Raw genomic sequence first — 9,555 nt, forward strand, 5'->3', positions numbered from 1 at the left:
TGTCGATCAAATGCAGTCCATTGATTGGTCAGCAAGTGTGAGCACCTCTATGAAAGCAGAGATGATGTTTCTGTGACAGGCTGCTGGTAACAAAGAGCCTAAAGAGCCCATTTAACACTGCTTCTTTGCTCAGCTGTCTGTGATAGAAAGACACAACACTGGTTCATCACTTGGGTTAGACGCTTCTTTATGTTTCAGTGATTCATAAATCATAAATCTGGTCTTCTCCAATGGTCCATGGACATGTAGTTTTGGAGTTCAGTTAAATGGTGATTCTAAACTGCCCACAGGTGTGAGTGTGAATTGTTGTCAGGTTAAACCTCTGTCAGTTTAACCTGCATCTCACCTTATGACAGCCGGGATGGGCCCAGCCCCCCTTTGCAATCCCTAAAAGAATATGCAGAAGGAAATGGATGAAAATGGAAATGAAGCAAACTCTAATAAGGTTACTATTATGGCAGTGTCCATTTGTCAGTAACAGAGTCCTTTGCAACGGTTTCTGAGCTAATTGCACTGTGAGAGGCCTTTAAAACCATCCAGGCTGAAAACACCAAACTAAAAGAGGACGAGCGAAAAGTCCAACAATCCACTGAAGAGGAAACAAAAGGAAAACTGGAGGAAAAACCAGAAACTGAGACAATAAAGAAGGAATTGTCAGAAGTGAAGAAAACACTAGAAGAAGAGAGAAAAGAAAAACAGCAGAAACAAGAGGAAACAAGAGGAAACTGGAAATGTGGAGAAGGAAGCAGAAAATGTGAAACAGAAACTGCTGAAAGTGCAGAAAATGCTACAAGAGGGAAAAAAGAAAGAATCCAAAAACATAAAGAAGGAATTATTGGAAACACAGCAAAGAGGAGAAGAGAGAAGCTTCAATAAAGACAGACATGGCAGAGACTGAACTGACAGAGAAAGAGTGTAAAACAGCTCTGAAATAACTAAAACAGCAAAACAAAAGAAGCAAAGAAGAAGTTAAGACTGAAAGTGACAGAGGCAGAGCAGCAGCTTCTGAACAACATCAAAGAGCTGAAGAAGAACGAGCAGCACAAGAAAACCACAAAAAAGAACTGAATATGACGTGAAGTCCTCTTCCTCTTTCTCCTCATCCTTCCCTCCCTGCCTGTCCTCCCACCACCCCTTCTCTTTCCTGCCCCATCCCTCCATTCCTCCTCCCTCTCTCCTCTCCTCACCTTTGATTTAAAGATTCAAACAGCCAGAAAAACAACTTCAGTGCATTAAATGAAGATTGTAAATATGTGGAAGTGTATAAAGTTCTAAAGAAAAAAGAATAAATTGTTACTTTTAAAGCATCAAAGGTTGTTCTTCATTTATCTCAATTGCACACCAGAGTGATACAAAGAAGGGACTCTTTTCAAGCTGAGAGTTTTTGATTATATATTTCTGAAACAGTCAGTCATGTCTGCCAGAATCCCCCCCCCCCCCCCCCCCCCCTTGTTCTAGTTCTCTCTGCATCCACATGGAGAAGACTCCAAGTACTTATTACTAAATAACTAAGTACTTACCTAAAAAACTTTTAACTTCTATGGTCACTAGCACATAGAAACTGCAAGTACAGAATCTCCATCACTCCATGCATGCATGGGTTTGAATTTTCAATTGAAAAGACTAAAAAATTTTTTTGCAAGAAAAAAGGTGGTGACAAATTATACAGATGACAGTTTTAAAAAGTAAAAAAAAAAAAAGAATTTTGGGGGTTGTGGTTTGAAGACAGAGTTACACAGGCTGTAGATCCTCAAAAATAGTAGACGAGTGCAAAAAAGCAGAGCCGGCCCAAGTCTGGAAGGGGCCCGAAGCAAAACTTGATCTGGGGGCCCCCTCATACCACGTCACTGTCCCCTAAGCCTATTCGTTATTAATGCTGCAAAGTTGAAGCCGAATATTTTTTGGGATGCATCTCTGTTTCAGTTTCAGCCCATTGAAAAACAATGTATTTCAACATGATACACTGTAAAACTATGTCCATGACATTGAGGAGGTTGGGATAATTATCAGTGCATGCCATATCCAATCTACAGGCCATAGGTTTTTTTTTAAGGAACTATGTGATTTAGGGTGTTTGACCTGCTTTTGGACATGTTGGACTGTTTTCATCCAAAAGATGTATATTTTTGCATAACTGTGCAAATGCACCTAATTACAGACTGGTAAATAAGTCATTTGTAGTTATATAAAAATAATTATTCAGCATACAGAATTGCCAAGCATCAATAGAATAATATCAAACACAAGTGGTCAACAATTGGGCCCAGTACTGTAAATATTATTACACATTATTATCACACATTTCACACAACAATAATGATTCCTCCACTATAACTGTAAGACTCAGTGAGTTTTGATTCTGACTGTTCGTCCTGTGAACTGAGCCATTTGTCCAGAAAACTCTGCCTGAACTCTCTCTCACACACACACACACGCACGCACACACACACACACACACACACACACACGCACACACACACACGCACGCACACACACACACACACGCACGCACACACACACACACACGCACACACACACACGCACGCACACACACACACACACACACACAAACACACACACACACATAATTTAGAAGAAGAACTGAGTAATGTGATGCTGTCCCAGAGAAATGTGGAACTGGATGTTTTCAGGAGGAAATCCCACTATGACACATGACACAAAAAAAAACTTTATTAGTACACGCAAATACAAACTTCTTTGTTTACTCTGTCTCCACATAAACACAAAAATGAGTACAGTCAGGGTTACAGTGGGATTCAGCAGGCGGAGAACCCTAAAATCAGCTGTAGTGGATCAATGTGGGGAAAAGAATCATTTCTATTATGACCTGCAAGAGATTTTCTTTGTGTGCACACTGTAATCAGCTGATCTTTCCTGATGCAGTTTGTTGACTTAACTTTTTGTATGAAGTAATTTGGATTAAAAATGATTAGTTAGTTGAACTGAAAGCATGTAATCTGAACTCAGTTTATCACGTTCAGAAGAAGAAGAAGAAGAAGAAGAAACAGCCTTTATTGTCCCACAGAGGGGAAATTTGGGTGTAACAGCAGCCGCAGTTATTATAAATATAAATAAAGATATAATAATTCACACTATTAAGAAAAGAATATATATAAAATCAACAAACAATATTAACCTTTATACTACTAATAATAACACTATATACAATGTACATGATGTGCCTGTGTGTTGAACCTTAACAGGCCGGACTATTTACAGTATATTATATATTATCCTACATTGTGTAGGCTATTGTGGTTTTTGTTGGGAGCAGTGATGGTTATACAGTCTTACAGCTGCTGGGAGGAAGGATCTGCGGTAACGCTCCTTTGTGCATTTAGGATGCAGCAGTCTGTCACTGAAGGAGCTCTCCAGCTCAGCAACAGCTTCATGCATGGGATGGGAGACCTTGTCCATCAGTGATGTTATTTTGGTCAGAGTCCTTCTGTCTCCCACCACCTGCACTGAGTCGAGAGGACATCCTAGGACAGAGCTGGCTTTCCTGATGAGCTTGTCTATCCTCTTCCTCTCAGCTGTAGACAAGCTGCTGCTCCAACATACTGCTGCATAGAAGATGGCTGATGCCACCACAGAGTCATAGAAGGTCTTCAGGAGTGTCCCCTGCACTCCAAAAGACCTCAGCCTTCTCAGCAGGTAGAGTCTGCTCTGACCCTTCCTGTAGAGCGCATCAGTGTTATGAGTCCAGTCCAGTTTATTGTTTAGGTGAACACCCAGGTACTTATAAGAGTCCACTATCTCAATGTCCACTCCCTGGATGTTCACCGGTGTCCGTGTGGTGGGTCTGCGCCTGCGGAAATCCACCACCAGCTCCTTGGTTTTAGCGGCGTTGATCAGGAGGTGGTTCCGCTGGCACCAGTCCACAAAGTCCTGAGTCCACTGTCTGTACTCTGAGTCATCCTCACCTGTGATGAGGCCAACTATGGCAGAGTCGTCAGAGAACTTCTGCAGATGGCAGCGGGGGGAGTTGATGGAGAAGTCTGCAGTGTAGAGGGTGAAGAGGAACGGTGCCAGCACAGTTCCCTGTGGGGCCCCCGTACTGCAGACCAGCCTGTCAGAGACACAGCCCTGTGTCCTCACGTACTGTGGGCGGTCAGTGAGGTAGTCCAGTATCCTCTCGGAGATGTGGTGGTCCACTCCTGACAGTTCCAGCTTGTCTCTCAGAAGTCCTGGCTGGATGGTGTTAAAAGCACTGGAGAAATCAAAGAACATGATCCTCACAGTGCTTCCAGGCTTCTCCAGGTGGGTCAGAGCTCGGTGCAGGAGGTAGATGATGGCGTCATCCACCCCGATGCCAGGCCGGTAGGCGAACTGCAGCGGGTCCAACGAAGACGACACCATGAGGCGTAGATGGTTGAGGACCAGCCTCTCGAGGGTCTTCATTAGATGCGATGTCAGGGCTACCGGCCTGTAGCTGCTGAGATCCTTTGGATGTTTGGTCTTTGGTACCGGTACCACACAGGAGGTCTTCCACAGTTGTGGTACTTTCCCCAGCTTCAAGCTCAGGTTGAACATGTATCCCATGATGCCACACAGCTGATCTGCGCAGCACCTCAGGAGCCTGGAGCTGATGCCGTCTGGACCAGCAGCCTTTCGCACCTTGATCTTACGTAGCTCCTTCCTCACATGATGAGTTGAGAGGGACAAGATGGAGGTGGGGGATGGGGGTTGTGAGATGGAGTCCGCAGAAGTGAAGGGGGTGGGTGATGGCTGAGAGCTGAGAGGTGTGAGGTCCCAAGAAGAAGAAAGGTTGGCAGTCATTAAAGATGGTGGGGCTGACAGCAGGGGGGACTGGGCTGGGGGAGGGGTGGGTGGCTGGTCAAACCTGTTAAAGAACTGGTTCAGGTTGTTAACCCACTCTAAGTCTCCCACAACCCTAGGGCTTGGTTTGTGGCCTGAAATTGAGTTCAAACTCCTCCAAACCCCACTGATGTTGCTCTGCTGTAGCTGGTCCTCCATCTTCTTCCTGTAGATGTTTTTTCCATCCCTGATTTTCCTTCTCAGATCCTTCTGCACGGCTCTCAGCTCCTCCTTATTTCCTGATCTAAAGGCTCTCTTCTTCTCCTTCAGGAGAGCCTTTATTTTAGAGTTGATCCAGGGTTTGTTGTTTGAAAAACACCGTACCCTCCTGGTGGGCACAGTGTTTTCCACGCAGAAATTGATGTAATCAGTGATGCAGTCCGTGATGCTGTCGATGTCCTCCCCATGAGGGGCACAAAGCTCTTCCCACACAGTGGAGCTAAAGCAGTCTCTCAGAGCTTCTTCAGTCTCCTCAGACCATTTCTTCACTGTGTGTGTCACAACTGGTTCTCTGTGTACCAAGGGTTTGTACACAGGCTGGAGATGAACCAGGTTGTGATCTGAGCCCCCCAGGGGAGGCAGAGGTGATGAGCTGTATGCCTCCTTGATGTTGGCATACAGTAGATCCAGTGTGTTGGTATTCCTGGTGTGGCAGGTGACATACTGGGTGAAGGTGGGGAGAGTGGAGGACAGGGAGACGTGGTTAAAGTCCCCTGAGATCAGAAAGAGGGCCTGTGGGTGCTGTGTTTGGAGTCTGCTGGTAGTAGCATGGAGGACATCGCAGGCTGCAGCAGCGTTAGCAGAGGGCGGCACATACACAGTTATCACAATAACATGTGAAAACTCCCGAGGAAGATAGTGCGGTCTCATACTAACAGCGAGCAGTTCAATGTCCTTACTGCAGAGCGTCTCTTTGATGGTTAGATGTCTGGAGTTGCACCATCTATCGTTTACAAACACAGCCAGACCCCCGCCCCTCTTCTTACCACTCTCCTTGGTTCTGTCGGCACGGATCAAATGAAAGCCGTCCATGTTTATGTGTGAGTCCGGGGTTAGCTCGGTTAGCCACGTCTCCGTCAGGCACATGAGGCTGCTCTCTCGGTAGCTCCTTTGATGTCGCGTTAGCGCCGCCAGCTCGTCCACTTTGTTGGGAAGAGATCTCACGTTTCCCATGATGATGGACGGGATGACGGGCCTGTACCTTCTCCCCTGGCAACGACGACCTATGCCCGTGTTACACCCTGAGAAGGGGAAAGGAAATCAATAAATACACTCGAACGCGATGCTTCTCCTTCAGCAGCTTCATTGAGAATATATAATTATTTTGAAGTATACACATAGATACAAAACATTAATATGGAACACTATAACAAAAGTACACATCAGTCAGTTCTAGGACAATATCACAAAATGATCTTCCTTCATCTGTCTTCACAGGTAAATAATGATTTCAACCAAGGTACAGTATAATTTCCCCGTCCTCCCTTGCAGGTGAACCCAAATATGACATAAATGCCCAAGCAAATTATTAAACACAAATTTAAATCATCAAACTCCAAAGTATTGAAAATAACATTTATATACACACATCAACAGACATTTTTCCTTATTCCTATTCTCTCTACAATAGTTGTTCAGTACAAACAGAACTAACACGCACATGCATCGCCATCACCGTATGCACACATTCTGGCGGCGCAGTGCACTATGCTAGCGGCAGCGTAGAGCACTTAGCTCAGCTAGCTAGCCAACAGTATGCTACAAGAAATGCAAAAGAAATAACACTTCAAAACGTCTTGAACAGGTAGTGAGTCAGTCTACAGAGAGTCAAACAAAACTCGGCACATATCTCCACAGCTTAGGAGCACAAACACTCATCACATACCTGAGAAGGGGAAAGGAAATCAATAAATACACTCGAACGCGATGCTTCTCCTTCAGCAGCTTCATTGAGAATGAAGCACCGCGGCCGGAGTGCCCCCCTCCTGCAGTGCAAGGTATGACTAAATGATCACATATCCCACACATTAACAAAAAGGCTCAACAAGTAGATCACCGATGGAAGAATGATAGGTTATATTCTTAACAATTCCCATGGAGATATTTACCTCAATTATGAACTTTGATTAATAATCAATAGAATAATAAAATCAACCTATCACACCCACACGTCTCCCGCGTCTCTTCCTTCTCAGTTCGCGGGGAATATCGAGTCGTTCTGCAGGAGTAGGCACAGCGGAGCACCCGATGGAGATCAGCTGGTCCCGAGAGTAAACAATAGGAGCGTGGCCACTCTCGCAGTCTCCAAACATAAACACCATAAAAAGGGTAAATAAAAACAAAGTTTTCCAGAAAAAAGTCTGCTCCATCATGAGGAAAAAGAGCAGAAGATACAGAAACACAAAAACACATCTAATACTAAACAAAATGAGAAAAAACACGGAATTAGTGCGGAGCTGCTGAAACTGGCTGCCTGCTCGCGCGGCGCCGGAAGTATCTCTTTCGCTTCTGAATGCATCAGAAGCGAAAGAGAGGGGGCAACTGTGGGTCTGACTCAAACTCCCTCCTCAGCTAACAGTTCTGATAAGATGTAGAGTTCATCAGCAGCTCTGTCAGGGAGATCAGTCCAACACAGGTCAGAAGAAGACAGGACAGTGGGGGGGTAGAGCATCTGTTTACAAACATCCCGGAAACAGTCCTTCTCCGCTGAGAGCTGAAGAGTAAAGCCTTCATTCAGAACCAGTCACGGCTGCATCAGAGGATGAGCCTGCACGGCAGGTGCTCTTAGACCTGAAGGTTATTGTTGAGCTTGTGGTTGCTCCAGATCTTAAAAGCGAGATCTCTGAACACAGACAGAAGCATCAACAACTTTTCCCTCATGTTAAACTGCTACCAAAACACCATTATCTGGAGCAGTACCCAGAGATTAAGTTGTTTGATCCACTTGTAGTGTTTTGGACCATGGGCTTTGATGGAAAGCACAGCTGTTTGAAAAAGGTTGCACAACACACAGATTGTTTCAGAAACATTCCTCTTTCACTCGCAGGGAAACACCAGATCATGATTTCTGTCATGTCCTGGGTCCTTGTGACCCAGCGTTTTTGGTTTTGTATTGTACTTTTCTGAGTCATGAATTAGGATTTTAGGTTATCATGATTTTCTGTTTAGTCATTTGTGTTTAGTTTCTGTTCCCCTCATGGTTTTCACATGGTCTGTGTTCAGGTGTTTGTGTTATCCCTCCAGTGTCATGTCTGTGTTAGGTTTTGCTTTCCATGTCCTTCTGTTCTGTCATTGTGCCTGTGTATATTTTGGCTCATGTCTTGTGTTTAGTTTGACGTCCTGATGTTTCCGTGTTTTGTATTTGGGTTTCTGTTTTGGTCATGTTTAGGTTCTGTCTGTGTGCCAGTTCCCTCTGTGTGTCAAGTCTGCGTATACTAGGTTTGGTTATTTCCTGTTATGTAAGTTATGCCAAGGCACATCACGTTTTGTTTTAAGAGTAGAGTTTGTGCTGCTGGCTCCCGTCCAGCCCATCTTTGTTTCCTTTATTTAATAAAGTCTAGTTTCAAGCCAAGTTTCTGCCTTTGGTGTCCTGCTCTGGGGTCCTCATCCTGCCTGCCACACAGCGGTACATGACAATTTCTTATCATTTAGTCTTGAAAAATCTGATCTTGATGTATCCAGTGTCTCAGTGGTTCTCCTAGATCAGGGGTGCCCACACTTTTTCAGCTTGCAATCTACTTACAAGATGACCAAGCCAATTTTGTGCTTTTAGGATAAAGTATATTTTAATTTAATTTAAATTTCATCTGTAACATATTAGTTTGTCTTGCATAACTGCATTAACCCACATTGCACAATTCAACTGTGTACATTCATTTTTCTTACCTTACTCGGTTGACTTTCACTGAATGGCATCTGTCAAGGCTGCATAGTCTGGACAGTAGCTGCTGATAGCCAGCCTCAAGCAGACTTCCAGATGATCATCAGTCATGGTAGAACAGTATTTGGACTTTATAATCTTCATGTGGGAAAAGGCTGACTCACATAAATAGGTGGAACCAAATAATGCAGTTAGGGAAGTGGCACATTTCCTCATGCTGGGGTACTTTTCCTCTGCAAATAAGTTCCAGAATTGTCCATGAGCCCTGGACTTGAGTTCAGTGTCAGCTTGTAGAGTCAAAAACTCATTCTCCACACCAGACGAGTTCAGATGAAACAACGTTACAATTTTTGATGCAAGTCAATCAACATCAGCATCTTCCTGAAATGGGTAGCACATGAATATAGCAATTGGCTCCAGTAAAGCAAGTCTTGAAAGCGTCTGTCAAACTCTGACAGACAGTTCTCAATGTGCTGTGTGTACCGTGCACTGTCAAGTTGCTCGCACGTTTTCTCCTGCATCTCCAGCTCCGACGCAACATTCTGGAAGTTTGCCAAATCATGGCGCTGCAACTTTGAGGACAGATGTTGCATCTTTCATTTGAAAGCGTTAACTGAGCTGATCATGTGGATAACAGTTTTGTCTTTTCCTTGCAGCTCTACATTAAGGTCATTCAACATGTTGGTCAGATCGGTTAAAAAAGCCAAGTCTAGAAGCCACTGCTCATCATTTAGTTGGCTGTATTCTTCATGCTTAGCTTTGAGTAAAAACTCTCTTATTTCTGGATAGTGCTCTCGAAATCTTTGCAGGAATTTCCCTCTACTAAGCCATCTCAC

Source organism: Archocentrus centrarchus, unplaced genomic scaffold (genome assembly GCF_007364275.1).
Source record: "Archocentrus centrarchus isolate MPI-CPG fArcCen1 unplaced genomic scaffold, fArcCen1 scaffold_24_ctg1, whole genome shotgun sequence".
NCBI classification, from domain to species: Eukaryota; Metazoa; Chordata; class Actinopteri; order Cichliformes; family Cichlidae; genus Archocentrus; species Archocentrus centrarchus.